Source organism: Caretta caretta, chromosome 7, assembly GCF_965140235.1.
Source record: "Caretta caretta isolate rCarCar2 chromosome 7, rCarCar1.hap1, whole genome shotgun sequence".
NCBI classification, from domain to species: domain Eukaryota; kingdom Metazoa; phylum Chordata; order Testudines; family Cheloniidae; genus Caretta; species Caretta caretta.
The window spans coordinates 10,452,522-10,469,177 of NC_134212.1; the positions used below are offsets into that span (position 1 = coordinate 10,452,522).

Here is a 16,656-nt window from a genome sequence, read left to right on the forward strand (position 1 = left end):
CTTCACTTGCATACCAGAATGCACTGGAATGCATACAACTTTCAGATGTAACATTAGCCCTCCAATCCATCTGTGTGGAAGTAGTATGTGCCTTTTCTTCTATAAATGATCAACGTTGTATAGTACTTGAATGGGCTCTTCAATATGCTGCTTACACCTATTCACAAAGTAAAATATATTGAGAGACAACTTGGTACTACAAACCAGTACGTAAAATCTTGTGAAGCCAAATAGCCCTGTAAACTATAGCACTGAAAAAAAAGATTGCTAAATAAACCCTGGACTGACTTTCTACTTTCTTAAGAACTAATGATGTTAAAGTGAAAACTATTCATCGGTTTCATTTTAAAAAATGCTGTTTTGACACTGATTCCCAATCACAGTAAGCAGCATCACTGTACGAAGGGTGTGGCAGCTAGAGCCTTTCCTTTTAGTAATTTAAATAATTTCTGAACATTCCAGGCCCTATTGTGCAAGTCTTAGTTATGGCGAGCATTTGCTTGGTTGAGTAGTTCCACTCAATCCTAAAAAGGAGTCAACCTTGCACAATTGGGTCTTCTATGTCCAGCAAGCTACACTTTATCAGGATGGTATGTTTGCAAGAAAGCGGGAAGGAACTGTTTTTCCGCAAGAATATGACTGCAAACAAGATTCTGTCCACCACCTGCCCCTTCTTTTCTCAACGAAAAAGAAATGCAAGTTTTCAACCCAGCTTTTGTTCAGTAACGGATAGCTTTGGTGTAAATCATGACTCCAGAGTTGACAGCAACAAAAAATCCTTAGTTCCCTGAGACAATAATTTCCAAAAGCTGAGCATGAATCAATTTCACTCAGCCCAATAAGGAAGGCTGAACATACAGCCTTTAAAATTCAAAGATAACTGAACATAAGCAAAATTATATTTAGTTATGATAAGATCTAGAATCAGGTTCCCTTCCACTCTTACATGGAAGGTGAACATCATGATATGATCAAACAAGTTTTCACTTTTGCCTTGTAAATAAAATCAAAGGGCAACAGTCCTTGTTCTCTGACGTCTGTAGTTAATACAGAAAGAATAAACATTACCTACTCTTACATTAGGAGGGAGGAGGAGGAGAGAACATTTCTTAATCTCTTTCCAAAGAGGATTAACCTACAGCATATTTCCACCCAAAACACTACATTAATGAAATAAAACATTCTCCCTGCAGGTTGTTGGTTTTTTGGGTTGGGGTTTTTTTGTTTTGTTTGTTTTTAGTTCAACAACTTTGTGTTGTCAAAGTTCACTTAAGTGAGTTACCAAACCTGTACCCTTCAGGTGTGATGCTCCACTGAAACATGACTAGCATTTTAACATATAGTGGGAAAGGAGAACCATTGCCCTACAAGCTAAAAATAATAATCAAAATAATAATACTTAGTACTTATATAATGCCTTACATCTGAGGGACTGAAAGTGCCTGACAAACATGAATTTAAGCATCACCACAACAACCCTGAAGTAGAAGAAGAATATATTATTCCTAAAGTATATGTGGAGTGACAGGGACACAGAGATGCTAAGAAATTAAGCACATGCTTAACTTTAAGCACATGCATAGCTGGACTCATGTGTCTTTGGAGATCCCTGGATGTGAGTTTTTCTTCCTATACAGCTTAATATTTATATATCTGACACTAAACAACTAGATATATTTTAAGTATTCCCAGGAGGATCCCAAACTGGTGAGTCTTAAGAGTTTCTTATGAACATGCAGGGGACTGTCCCAACTACTCTTGCCCTAGATAGGTGCTTGTGCTGATGTAACCAGGCCAGAGGACACAATCAGCAGGTAGGAAACACCTATGATGTGATCTGGTTGAAGAGTTTGCTGAGTTCCTCCAGTGAGGTTTTCCTTCTCTTCCATGACACAGAAGGAATAATCTTCGAGCTCAGCTGAGCATTCTACCGCTGCAGCTTTGCGTGCTTCTGCAACGTGCGATCATATGATGGAGAATTTGGTTGAGTGCCATCCTGCTAGGACCTCTCTCTTTCAGTTCTGGGACAGGAACTGAGGCTCAGGAGGAAGATACCACTTTATTCAAGAAACCAGACTATACTTAAAAGAGATGAGGGAGAAAGGGAAAGGACAGCCATTTCACCCACCTCCTGCCCAAGGTAATAACTACCAGAAAATGACGGATGACAGGTTTGAAGTAGGGTTTACAGAGCCTTTGAAGAGAATATTCAAGCTCCAATTTAAAAGTGGGAGGATACAAGATGCTACCTTGAGGAATCTGGCGATTACAGGATTAATGGGTACCATCCTTCCCTCCAGGGACACTGAATGCCAAAACTTGGCCCCTGAGGGTATCTGGTTCTTAGTTTGTCTAGGCCTGTCTGTAGGAATTCTGAAGTACACAGAGAAGACTATCATCCAGACCTGGTGCCATTTTTTTTTAAAACAAAAGGAGTCTTTAATATATTAAATAAAGAGCCAGCTGAGTGTCAAAGTACCCAAATATCTTGTTAGGGACTAAAATATGTCCCTCGAACTTAAAGCTATCATACCATTTACGTCTTATATAAAACTCATTTGACGAGTATCAAAAAGTAGACCGTCACTGTCATGTAGCCTCACTCCCTACCAACCCTACAAATGTCTGCCCACAGTTTGTTAGGTGGATGGAGGGGTGCAGTGAAGCACAACCTAGCCAGACATGACACAAAACTGAACAGCAAGTATAGCTTCTATGCTGATCATTTTTATAAGTGCAGTTTCTAACCCAACTCTGGCTTTGTCTTGTGCAAATGCATCTGATTAATTTTCCCCTCTGATTTTAGTTAATAGTGAATTAGCTAGTCCCGCAAAAGTAGGCTTTACTTTTGCAATACAATCATTGAATACAAGGCTGTCTTCCAGGAAAGATTTCCTTTCTTCAATCTGTTCTCTCCTCTATGGACCAACAGGCTCGGATCTGGGAATTTTTTTCTTCTTCTCCAAATGTTAAGTCTATTTTTCCCGACTGCTCAGATTCTCTTAGGCACTGTGATCTGAAATAGTAGCAATAATTGTATTTCCTATTTTATTACTCATAGTTGACCCTTTGATCAAAATCCTATGATATTTAAGCATATTTATACGGTCATCTTGCACTTCTAAATCTAATATGAAGGAAGTCATTGACTCCAAGAAAGCTCCAAGATAAGGGTTTTTTCTTCCCATAGAAACTCCATGGACTCAGATTTTTTTTGGGGGGGGGGGGGCATCAATTTAGCTTTCCACTATTTCACTCTGCCTGCCTATATACTCAATGTTTTACAAATGATATAAACTCTTTCCATTACAGGGAAAGCCTCATCATTTTTTCACATCCATTTCTGATTTATCCAGCTACTATTCCACCTTGCTGGCGCATCCATACAGACCCAAGTTTGCCTTCTAAAGCAGATACTGGTGCGTGACATCCATCTGTTTTGGCACATACAATAGTAACGGTAAACAGTCTCAGATAAGAGTTTTCCCAGTAGGAGGAAAGAAACAAGATGGCCAATTCAAGATGCTCAGCACTGCTGGAGGGTTAGTCTTGAAAGCCTTTTAGATTTCATCTTAATTTGCAAAGTAATTCTTGTTTTGGACCCAAGGTATGGCCCAAATTGCATCAGAGCTTCAAAATATATTCCCATGCAAGTTGTAGGAGGTTTTTTAATTGTCAAGAGAGGTGCTATTTTTAATTTCATTTATTTATTTTACAGGAATGGAAGGAAATGGACAGGACTCAGTTGAGGCAAGTTCTGTTTTGCACAGGAGGACCTGCTCACAAACCAAGCTCAACTTCAAGGTGGGTGGTGGGGAGGAGGGGGAAGTAGGTTCGCTCATATTGGGACACAAGGTACATGAAGAGAAGTCGTATGACCTGTGGGTTCTTTGACAGTATTTTAAGTACTGGTGTAAGTCCAGAATATTCCACTGAACTCAGTGGAGCTACTCATGATTTACTACAACATACCTGAGAGCAGAATTTGGCCTCTGATAGGTTCCTAGAAGGGATGCCCCTCAAGTCGCCATATGTACATGCCAAATAGCTACAGAATTTGCAGTTCTTTGAAAAACGTCCTTGTACTTACAGAAGACCATGTATGGGGTTTCTTATTTTGGAGTCTTGGAGACTAAGGGCTGAATTCTATGGCAACATAAATGGCATTGCAAATTGGTATTAAAACAGGGGTAAGTGGCAAAGTAGCGTTGGTGACTTAGCAAGGAGTGGGTGTGCACCTATGTCAATTTGCTGTTCTGCAGGGATTAGCAGTAAATGAGAGAAATAGGAACTACACCCTCTCAAACCAGAAAAGAATTTGCTCCTTGGATTGCTGGTGATGGTGCAGGCATAAAAGGCAGCAGGGGGGAGTTTGCTTTATCTTAAACCTTCTTGCTAATTGCTTTTCCTGGTACACCTCACACTGGCAGGATGTTTGTTCTGTGAGGGATTGCTCCTAGTCTCACCACACCCATGTTGGTTCAGTGAGCTACACTGGACATCCTATTCTCCAGCACGACACAGCCTACTGCACCAAGCACTGAGAGACTGAAAATACTGATTAAACTATTTGCCTAATGCTATCTTACTCTCTGCATGTATCCCCTAGGCCCAGCAGCTGACATCAGAAACCAGGTAGATTCTCTCAGGTAGATTTGCTGGTAAGCCATTAGTTTAGGGCTGTCTATCACTGGGGAACAACTAGAAGTGTCTCTAATTCTGTAGGAGGCCTGGAGGAGAGGACCGTGTTCCGCTGGGTGCGGACATCTTTTCTATGGTCTTTCTGATTTGAGATTTGTGCGTATTTATTTATGACTGTACAGTGCCTACCAGCCTGGAGAGATGCTTTTATAAATGTGAACAAATTAGAGAGAGCGAGCAGGGGTTCATCCAGCTGTGAAGAAGACTTGTGGGGATTTTATTCAGAATTAAGAACATCATATCAGAAGACTATGGGCCCAGGGCTTAGACAATTTCTCTTTTTTGTTTATTACAGGATAAGATCTCAATATTTGTGATCCCTTCTAGGTATGGGAAGACTGTCTTCTTTCGGGTATGAGTCAGGGCTCCCAGGTGACATATACAGAGAGACAGAGAAACCTCTTCTTTTTTTTATTCTCCAGACCCAAGTTTTAGAATACTTAAAGGGTTCTTTGAATGTAACAGCCCTTGGGCAGTAAGGCATCCTAATAGTACCATACCTTGTACGGGCTTCTTTATGGTAACCTGTTCTGTTCTCATGCAGAATCATGTACCAGTCTTTTATGTATCGTACTCTGGAGATGGCCATCCTGCCTAGGGGCTGCTACGAAACCAATATTTCTGATGACCTACAGAATGGATGCTAGATTGAAGAAGGGTCAAGACAAAAGTTTAAATTAAGTTGATTTACTGACTGGGAGACACAGGCACAATTGACATGTGTCCTGTATGTTTATTTATGTTAGTAGGTTTAAAGAAGGCAACAGGGAGGGAATGGTTTCCATTCAAAAATGTTGATACATCATATGACAGTCCACTATTCTTGCCTCCAATTCTTGATGCTCAAGATATTTTTAGTGTCTAGTAAGAAGTAAACTGCCTCCAACCTGGAACAGTTGTTCTGGGATAGGTTCACTGGCTTTGCTCTCCCCCAAAAGCATGTACTGCTATGAAGGCCTTTTGTCCAGTGTGGGAGAGAGGAGAAGGGAAAACTGTTCTGGAAATGGGGAAAGTTTTCTTAAACTCTGAGAAATAACTTTTTGGGAAGACCACTAGTACCCAACAGTCCAACCTCCTGTGACTCAAGAAATCTTGATTTTTACAGAAGCCTTCAAGGGACTGCACAGCAAGCTGTGTGTATTGGTACTGATTTGATTTCCCCAAGCTGGTTGGATGGAGTTTGTTGTTCTTCGGAAAGAAGTGGAAGGAGACACTTACTGAAAACGTAAATCCAGGTTGAGGTGTGAGAGAGAGAGCGTGTGCAACAAAGCCCGATGCCAACTCTGTCCACATGTTTATTCAAGTGACACCATCATAGGACCTAATCACATTAGCCACGCCATCAGGGGCTCGTTCACCTGCACCTCTACCAAAGTGATATATTCCATCATGTGCCAGCAATGACCTTCTGCCATGTATATTGGACACACCGGACAGTCTCTACGCAAAAGAATAAATGGACACAAATCTGACATCAGGAATCATAACATTCAAAAACCAGTCAGAGAACACTTCAACCTCTCTGGCCACTCAGTAAAAGATTTACAGGTGGCAATTTTGCAACAGAAAAGCTTCAAAAACAGACTCCAACTGCTGAGCTTGAATTAATATGCAAACTAGATACAATAACTTGGGTTTGAATAGAGACTGGGAGTGGCTGGACCATTACACAGATTGACTAAGTTAAGTATCCTCACACCTTCTTGTCAATGGGCCATCCTGATTATCACTATAAAAGTTTTTTTCTCCTGCTGATAATAGTTCATCTTAACTAATTAGCCTCTCACACTTTGTATGGCAACTTCCAACTTATCTGTGTGTGTGTGTGTATGTATATATATATATATATATATATATATATATAGAGAGAGAGAGAGAGAGAGAGAGAGAGAATCTCTTCATAGATAAATTGTTTTTTAAAAATCCATAATGGAATGACAAATTCCTAGAAAGGGGAGGGGGTCATAGACAGTAGGAAGGTCTTTGCCTAAAACCTCTTTTAAGGCAGCATTTACAACAGCATCTTTTAAAGGACAAAAAGAAAAGGAGTACTTGTGGCATCTTCATCCGATGCATCCAATGAAGTAAGCTGTAGCTCACGAAAGCTTATGCTCAAATAAATCGGTTAGTCTCTAAGGTGCCACAAGTACTCCTTTTCTTTTTGCGAATACAGACTAACACAGCTGTTACTCTGAAACCGGTCATTATTTTAAAGGACAGTGCATTCAAAGCATTATGGAGGAAAATCCCTTTCCCTCCAGACAGGAGATCTGGTAACTAAGACGAGCAATTTTACAGAGTAAAGGGTCACATTGTTATGGTCGTTAATCATCAAAAGGCATCAGAGGAGATTCCTTTATATCTCCTTAGACTACAGCATGCACTTTCATCTGCCCATGTTTTGGCAGATGCTGTAGTATCAAAGCTGTAGTAGCCCAGGATGCTTAGGAGTGGCAATGTATTCCGACAAGGGCTGAGGATAACTTTTCCTCAGTACCCAATGGCACCGTTAGGAAATAGCTACATTTTCTACATTAAGAGAAGAATCCTTAGAGCACAAGGACGCTGCTGAGAGCGGAAGCCAAGAGCTCTTCTTCACAGGAAGCCCAAGAGATCTTACTGACAGATTTAGCTAGTATGACTTCAGCATCTAGAGTTTTCCAACAGGACTGAAGTACGTGCAACCTTCCGGAGTGGGCAAGGTGAGCTTTGTCTGGATTATTTTATGAAAATGGAAATCCCTTTTTCCTGAGAAGGTTGGTGCCTGGTTCTATCGGCAACTGAGGCCTCTTACGGGATCGAGAAGCACCTAGGAGCTCTGATGCCAACCGGCAGGGGAATCATGGCAAGTTTCACCCTCCTCTGAGGAAGAAGGGCTCAGCTCAGGTAGAGGAGAAATATCCTTCGAGGTAGGAAAAATATCCCTGGGAGGAACTATGAAAACTTTGCTCTGGACAGGAGCTGAAGTTCCCCCTCTTCCTCCTTTCCATGAGCACACTTCGTTTCTGATGTGGAGACAGAGTTTTGAAATAAGCCTGGAGACAGCAGAGACCTTGTTGAGCCAGATCACCCCCATGAAGAGGTTTCAATTTAGTGCTCTCCACAGAGATGGACTGACTTTCTGCTGTCCTCTTGAATCCTTTGCTGTGGATGGAGACCAAGGTCCATATCAGAGTTCTATGGGCCAATGTGCCACACGATTTTTCTTGCCACGACCCCACTCCCCAGTATATACCCTTCCTTGATCCAGATCCCTGTAAATAGAGGGGGAGGAGGGAATCAAAATACCTAAATAACTACACAAAGACGACGGCTGTTTTGCATGAGACCTTCCTAAACCAAAAGAAAAAGAACATTACATTGCAGAATGAGGAAGCTATCAAACACAATCAACCTAACTCAAGATAGGAAAACAAACTACAGATTAAGAGGGGAACCCCACACCACAGGCTCTACAGATGCGCACGCGCACACATACAAAAACACCCAAGCCACTTGGCTGGGAACGGTTGTCAGCTTCGTACCAGAGCGGGGACCCAACCCGATGGGGGTGGGGGGGGGGGGGAGAGGGGCAGTTAGATCACACACAGACAGATCCACTGCTGCTGCCAGTAAATTCAGACTGTCAGAGTATTAGAACAGTAGTCTCCCATAGGACAACTGCTGGCAACAAAACTGGCATGGAAAGCATATGGGAGACACATGGAAGTGAGACAAAGTGCAGGAAAACCATAAAAACTGAAGTCTCATTAAATATCGGACAGTTGGCAAATACAGAACTTCCCATTTGTTTGCTGTGTTCCATAAAGGGTAGAGGACATAGGGAGCAGTATGCCTTGGTAGTCTACAATTTTTACACTAGTCACCCAGGAAGTGACTAACTTGCGTGTTTGTGAACAGCACAAACTGTTTTTGGTCATGGGACCCTGTTCAAGAAAAGGACTGCAAAGATTTAATAATGATCTTTAGTTAGCTTTGGTCACCCCACACACCAGTGGCTTTTGAAGTCTCACCAGCTGTCTCCAAAATCTAGTGATAGACTATTTCCAAAGGCATTTAACAATGAAAATAGCTAACCATAAAAGTGAGTAGTTACAAAAAGAGCAAGAATCAAAAGCCCTGTTCATTCCAGGTTATTTCTCAGGGTGCCACATTGCTGTGAGAATATTTTAGCTCAGTTATATCGTAAATTGGAAAGTATTAAACCAACTCAAATCAGCATATAAATGTTGCCATTTTATTTTTGTTTGGTTTTAGTGGCTTTTTGTTCAATTAAATCAAACATTTTAACAACATTAAGAAGCATGCAAATTAGGTATATATGTAACTAATATAACTTTTTGAAATTAATTTCAAATATAAAATTTAATTCACATGAGATGCACAGAAGGCAAAAGTAATGAATAAAGTAGGATGACAGAGATAAACCACTCAGATTTCCATTCTAAATTACTACCAATCATATAGGAAGCTCCTTTACACCATATGCTTAATTTTAGGGATTATCTAGTGTGCTAATATCTCCATTATGTTGCACATTGTTGTACTTGGGTGACTTTTCTACAACACTGCACTACCCTACAATATTCTACAGTAATGGTCCAATACACTACATTTTACAATAAGATTACTGTAGTGCTTAGGACTGTTACTGTAAAATATTATAGGGGTTTGTCAAGGTACTTTTTATATGAGGGTTTACCAAAAAACCCATTTTGTTGATCAGAAAACCTGTAATGTTCAACAGAGAAGACACTTCCATTCCCTGTTATTCTCAGCTTCTTAAAGGAACACTCAGTAAGATAATGAATCCTTCAAATGTTACATCTTGTGTCTTGCATTATTGTGGTGCAGCAACTCTCCACATCAAACAGTCATCAGCACTATTACAAAGTGGGCTTATAAGAGAGTGGCTGAAAAGATGCTGTGTGAAAAGAAGTGGAAAATTAAAGCTGAAGCAGTCGAAGAAAGGGCTTAATTTACTAGCATGTACAGTATGCAAATGAGATTACTCTCAGCTTAACTGCATCATTTATGTCCATAATAACGGCATCATCATTACAGGGCTCAAATTAAATTACACCATAATTAGCATATCAAAGTGATTGGTTAAAGTTTAAAACAAATACCCAATTTTGTTAATGAACAGCTGTAATTGTCATGTACACTTCAATGAAAACTCCCTAAACAAATATATGTTTTAGAACAGAGAAAGACTTTGAAGCAGACAGGTCTGCAGCTGAGGTAAATTATCTAAAAAAGAATGGCACAGACTATTCTATTAATGTTAATATATGCTCCTCGTTTTCAGGTAATAAAACATTCTATCAAAACAAGCCTTCCACTCATATTTATACTCCTCTGCTGCAACTGACAAAGTAGAAAGACCCGCTTTCCACTTTCAGTGTCAGCATGAACTGTTGATAACGCCACAAGGGTGACCAGCCTGCCACAAGCAAAAGACATGTTCAGCAACATGCTGTTACATAAACTCCCTTTGCTTGTTTCAAAGACTTCAGTATTGCAAACTTGCTGAGTGTTATGCTGTTTCCCCCCTCATCTAAATAGGAAAAGGGGAAGAAAAAAAGAAAAGAAAAGAAAAGAAAAGAAAATCATTTCCTGCTAACTCTATACTGTAGACCAGTACTCTAGTGAACTGATGACATGATAGCATACTAGGCAGTCTACAATTCAATTTATTCTAATCTAATCATATTAACACAGCAGTTTCAGAGGAGGAACTGTACTAGAGAAGTTTTTGCTGTTTTCCTCTCATTAAAATAAATAGGGAGGTGGGACTACTGGTTTTGTCAAAGTCATCCTGACAGTCAGTAACACATTTCTATAGATCAATCACTGCAAATGTATACGGTAAATATGCAGTAAAAATAAATTTTCATACAAAATGAATTTTAATGCATGAAGAAGTACACTACATGTTATTAAAATATTACAGGTAAGCTTTCTTGCACTTGATTTTGATAATAATCTTCATTGTACAAGGCCATAATTGCACAGCAGCAGTGCCAGGGGAATGTAGCACATATAAAACAAAATAAACCCTTCATGCCCCCCCCATACATTTACCCTGTTATACTTGACTATGTATTACTAAGTATATACAAAACAACAGAAAAAGTATATTTTGTGCTACAATTGGGAATGCACTTTCAAATATACTTAAGAAGCAAATTGAATGTCTTATTAAAACCGTATTATCAAAACAGTGTTCAAAAATTTAAAGAAAGTAGCTTTTCATTTTATTCATCGAGGAATCCATTAAAGCCTAAGCTCTGAAGTAGTATGTAAATTATGTGCCTTTCAAGGTAGAGCTAGGGCAAATTCACTCCATCAACTAATGATGAACCTCATTATGTGCAGGGAGTATTCATAATGAGGAAACAAGCCACCCGCCATTCCATGTTCTAACATAAAACCCTGTAAAATGTGAATATCTCCACATCTAATTAAAGGCTACTAATTCCTAGCCCCCACTCCACGCCCACCCCCAGGTTCAAAAAGCAAAAAATATAAATGTGTTTCAAACAATATACTTAGGTTTTTAAAATATACTTATTGATGTTTACTATTACCTTTTAATTAAAAAATAATCATTCCTAGCATTCTAGGATAGAAAGTTCTGGAGCACAAAGTTTATGTTAAATGACTTGGTTTTATATTTTAAAAAGAGCTTCAGATTAGCACAGGTTAGGCTGCATACTTCAATGGAAAAATAAACAAACAGCAGAGAAAAGAAATCAGTAGGAATGTGCAAGAAATAATATATACATATTTTTAAATCTTAGCCATCCAGTTTTGCTGCAGAAGCGAGACTTCCATAAGAATCCAGAGGGACCATATAATAATTAGAGGAGGGGGAAAAAACCATTTAGGAACCAAGCATACAACAGGTATTTAAAATAATTTTAGAATGATGCTTTATTTAGGAGGAGGCTGTTAGCCTTTTAAATCCTGTTAGAACTAATGAAAGAGAATAATGCTGCATAAAACAGGTTGAAGTAAAAGTGCTCCTGGACAGACTCACCTCTGTTTGATAGTTGTACCTACAAATGCAGCGTCCATTCCCAAGATCAAAAAATGTATATTTTATGCAAGGTGTTATGTAACTTACTATCTACGCACCAGGACTTCATTTGCTCTTGCACTAAGTTATGAATTTGCTCTCTATATTTTCCAGAATAAAAGTGGATAGGCTTTTAAGACTCCTCGGAACAGAACAATGTACAAAGTGATCCTTGTTAGGGTGTTTATTATACTATTTTTTAATTTCCGAAGATGTACAAAAGTACCCAGCCAGCTAAGAGAGTTTAGTCTGCAGAAAACACCCACTTTGTCTGAGTAACATACAGACTCAAAACCAAACATGACAAACAGTTTAAAAAATAACATAACTCTGTTCAGGGCATTAAAGCACTTGGACAGTCACAGAAAAGGCTACCATACCTTAAAATTATGCCAACCAAAAAGTTGAAATCCTTGTGTAAAAATACCCATTCTCTTGTCATCCCTATGAAACCTTATTTAGAATTTCAACAGAAAATCACAGCTACCAAAAGAAACGTCAACTACAAAAATCATAGATGCCACAATGGAACATTTTTTAAATCAAATGGACTACACAGATTAAAATACTTTAACAATGTAGATTCTCTGGAAATAACAGAGCATACTACAGGAAGAAATCAAAAAGGATGCTGCTTCTTTAAGTTACATAAAAATAAACTACCCTACATAAAGCTGTTACAGTGTATGCTCTCTCATTCCTAGACTCATGGAGGATTTTTTTTCTCCTTTTAGGTCAACCAGTCATGCACTAGGAAGACAACCCTCCAAAAATAACTTGTCCCTCCCCCGGAGCACACAGTTTAACAACCTACCTTTGTTCTGGTGTTGCAGATAATAACTGGCAAGCCTCAAGACCATGAGGATTTTGGAATAACCAAGAGGGTTCAGACAAACCACAAGTAGAGAAGAAGAAATAACAGAAAAGCCTCTAAAGAAACTGTTCTAGCTGACAATTGGTAGCACCAAGCGAGTATTTACAGCACTGTTTACACTGGAGGGAGTGCACCTCTGTTCCATCAACATCTACAACTAATGGCATATTTAGAATCCAGGCATGATAATTAAGAGACATAACACATCACTGTTTAGGAGAGGGTCTGAGAGATCTAAGCAGCATTTCTTTACAATGTCTATACCACTGATGAGCATTAGTTTGAGTGACAAAGGTCCCAAGCTAAATCAACATTCTTACCTTAATGTTCCTAGTAAAAGGCTCCGGCAAACATAACTCATGAAAGGCGTATGCAAAGATATGTCTCAAGGAATTAATCCACAGCCCTCACATGAATTGCAAAAAACAGTGGCTTACATTTCCAAACAAACGCAGCTCAGTTTGGGCAGCATGGTATAAAGCAGGTTTACATATACAGAGCTGTGTGTCAGAAGGAAGAGTTCTTTAGGATTTATTTGACACTTATTTTCCGGGAAGCCTTTTGTGGAGTTGTGCCGTTTGTTTCTTATTGTCTGAGAAGCAGTTAGAAGCTTCTCCCTGAGGGGGCCCCTCAGCCCCTGGCTCGGCCGCTTTGACAGGGAGGTAACCATATTAGGATGTGTATGGTAAAGTAAACAATAACATAGTTGCAATGAAATGGAAATTTTTTTTTCAGCTAATGGTGTTGGTGTCAGTCCTGTTTTTAGCCTTCCCACTAGTTTTGTTTTCTAGTTTAAACAAGCCTTCTTTAAAGAAAAAAGGAGGATAAAAAAAAAAAAGTGTTCCTAGCTTCCAAATTTCTCACTGCGAGATTTTTGAGAATGTTTTTAGTCACAGGGAAAAAAAAGCTATTTAACATCTAAATGAAGACATGTCAAGTTTAATCATGAAAAATACACACCTAGACTTCTGAGACCTCCAGCTGAATTATGGAAGACATTTGGATGCTAAAAATATGGTTTCAAATGTATATTTTAAAGCAGAAAATAAGTGGATTAGTGAAGTCCAACCACATTTTGCAAAGTCACTAACTGTAGAGGCTAGTTGTGCTAAGTCCTGCAAGTTCGCTGGTTTTAAAGCTCTGAAAATGCAGGATAAAGCACTTGAATCAAATTGCAAAATGCAGGTGTCAAATTATTCTGTTCAATCAGAAACAGAGCTCGAAGTGCTTGCCATGTAAAGGTTCCTATACAGCCACAGTCAGGATAAGAGTTCTGCAGTACAAAAAATACTTTAGACCAAGCAATGTTATTTTCATACTTCAATTCTAGATACTAAACGAATTGCCAAGAACAGCAAGCACAGTATCTCACCACACTAAAGGATTAGCATGTGAAGAGAACTACTGATGTAGAATGTGTGTTAAGTCTCAGTAGTAGTAGCCAGCTTGGGCAGGGAGTCACAGCTGTAATATGAAACAAGTTTCCATGTCTTCATGAATTAGGTAAGAGGCCGCTCTTTGGAGCGGTTGTCCTGCAAAGCAAACCAACATGAGGTTGTTTAAGTGTTTTGCACTACCAGTCAACATCAGCTGTTGAACAATGGGAAAAATGCACTGCTCCTCTGAAAAGAAGCTGACAAAAGAGATCACGGATGCTTTCCCTGTACCAGGCAGCAGGATGATAAAATAGATTGGTGGGGTGGGAGGAGGCTAAGGTAGATAGGGGAAATATAGTTGGTATGAAATTATACATACCATTTAGAACACAGGCAGATTTCCCTTACAAATACAATACGCACTTGTATTGCCAAATCACACTTAGCGTTGACTTCTAACGACATATACACTTCTCTCTCTCTCTCTCTACATATGGAACCTTAAAATTCTTTAACAATTTTTTTAATCCAAGCAACTATAAAATTACACAGCATAAGATACTTATCTGTGCTGCCTCTTCAAAGAAAAAAAGTCGAACTTAACACAGAGATATCAAAATCAATAAATCACACAAACAAGTAGCAGTTCAAAAGTTCAAAGACATGATGGCCAGTTCACTACGTCTTAGCACTCAACCAATAATAACTTGACTCCATCACTCCTCATAGCCTAGACAATTTCATAGCATCATTTTCATTAGCCTGTCTCACTGAAAATTGCTAGCTATTTATGTATACGCTAAAATAAATTAGCCATTTCATCGAGCAGTGTGATTCTTATAAAATACATTAACACAATACTCAATTTTCCAGTTGAAGTAAATAAATAAATCAATGAATTCAACACAATGATTTTTTTTTTATTGTGGAGCTTCAGCTCTCAGCATAAGTGTTTTTATTGGGTTTATTTGTTTCAATAAAAATTGAAATAGGCCAGTGATCTTAGCAGTAGGATCTGGAAAAAAAAATCTAATATTTAGAAAGAATACTGTGCAATACAGCAAACTTATTATATATGATTTGTTCAAAAGTCATTTTCATTACAGTTATTAAACAGCAGCTCCATTGCAAATGGTTGTGGAGTATTTTTTTCTTTCCCAAAACAGAGAAAAAGAGTATTATGTCACCTGGTGTTGTAGCATTTGGCACTACTATGCTGGAAACCCACACTGAAAATGCAGTTTTAAAATCACACGCTACTGAAGGGGGAAACCTGATGCATCACGGGCTATTCTGCAGAGAAGGTGGGTATGGGAAAAGTTCCAGTATCAATACTCTTTCACCACCTTTGCCATCTGACTCCTAGAATGCTGTTGACGGTGGCTATGAGAAGGTCTACTTGCCATCAGAGACCAAGTGAGAAAATGCCGGCAGGATGGGAAGAGAGAGCGCACGGAAGTGTTTTGCAGGTGAGATGGTGAACAGTAAAAAAGCAGCTAAAGAATAACAGATTGTAAAGATGTATGAGGTATTGTTGCAGCCATGTCAGTCCCAAGATATTAGAGGGGCCAGGTAGGTGAGGTGATATCTTTTATTGGACCAACTTCTCCTGGTAAACTGAAAAGCTTCTCTCTCTCACCAACAGACGTTAGTCCAGTAAACAATATTACCTCAACCACTTTGTCTCTCTAAGACAGTCTAGAGACATGGTGGGGTTGCTGCTGTGTTGCAATTAATTTCTAATAGTGCCTGAAAAATCCCTAGTGCTGGCTCAATATAATTATGTGACATGACACTATACCCAAAGAAGCAGCCGCTGCACACACATTTGCAACGGATCCACAGACACCACAAAGAGGGTGTGGCATGTAGGGAGGTGGGAGGAAACTAGGAAATCAGCAAGTACTCTAGATCCTGTCAAACTAGTGTAACCAACTTCAGAAACATAAAAAAACAGTGCAAGTTAATACTGTCTGCAGCAACCCTGCTTTACATTGGACATGTCCGATTTTAACCTTTCAAGCTCAGAGAGCCTGCTGTTGGAGGGTAGGTCTCATTGCAGACGGCGAAGTGCTCAGACTGTTCATGGGGTATGGCACACATATTGACATCCACCACAATGCAAGATTCTCCGAAGGGATCGCCTGTTTCTGCTGCACACATTTGTTTTCCCTTTTAAGACATGCCTGCTGTGCTTTATGACAGAGTGCACTGAATGTGATTTAGAAGTCATGCTAGAGTGCAACTGCGTATGCCACTTTCTATACATTTTCCCTACAGAAGTTGGGTCCTCCCATGCTGTTTACAATGGACCAGGTTCAGATGCCTTAATTCCCATTGATTGGCACCTTACTCTAGGAAAAGACCATTCAGAATCTGGTCCAATGAAAGGGCAACACCAATCTTAATGTCTTGAAAGCCCTAGTGCTCCTACCACCCAAAAATCAATATAATTTGCCTGTATTTTTATTTTTAATTCAGGGGTGAATTGGTATGAACTTTAGTTCTCATGAAAGCTAGTCAGTATATGATCATTCATTACTACTTGTTGTATTACCATAGCACATAGGACCCCCATTCATGGACAAGAACACCAGTGTGCTAGATGCTGGGTAGTGTCT

The 16,656-nt window shown here is 39.3% G+C and overlaps 1 protein-coding gene across 18 annotated transcripts in view; it reads right to left on the minus strand.

Moving 5' to 3' along the window:
* Positions 1–16,656, minus strand: part of FOXP1 (forkhead box P1) — a 499,850-nt gene that overhangs the window by 237,234 nt on the left and 245,960 nt on the right. Inside the window, exon 1 of one of the 18 annotated variants that reach the window (XM_075130245.1) lies at positions 12,980–13,220. The exons of 15 other annotated variants lie outside the window; for them this stretch is intronic. The gene's annotated coding sequence lies outside the window, so the exon portion shown is untranslated. Of the gene's footprint in view, positions 1–12,165; positions 12,346–12,599; positions 12,839–12,979; positions 13,221–16,656 lie in introns of those variants that run through there. 2 more of the 18 variants (XM_075130246.1, XM_075130248.1) reach the window with 2 other exon arrangements.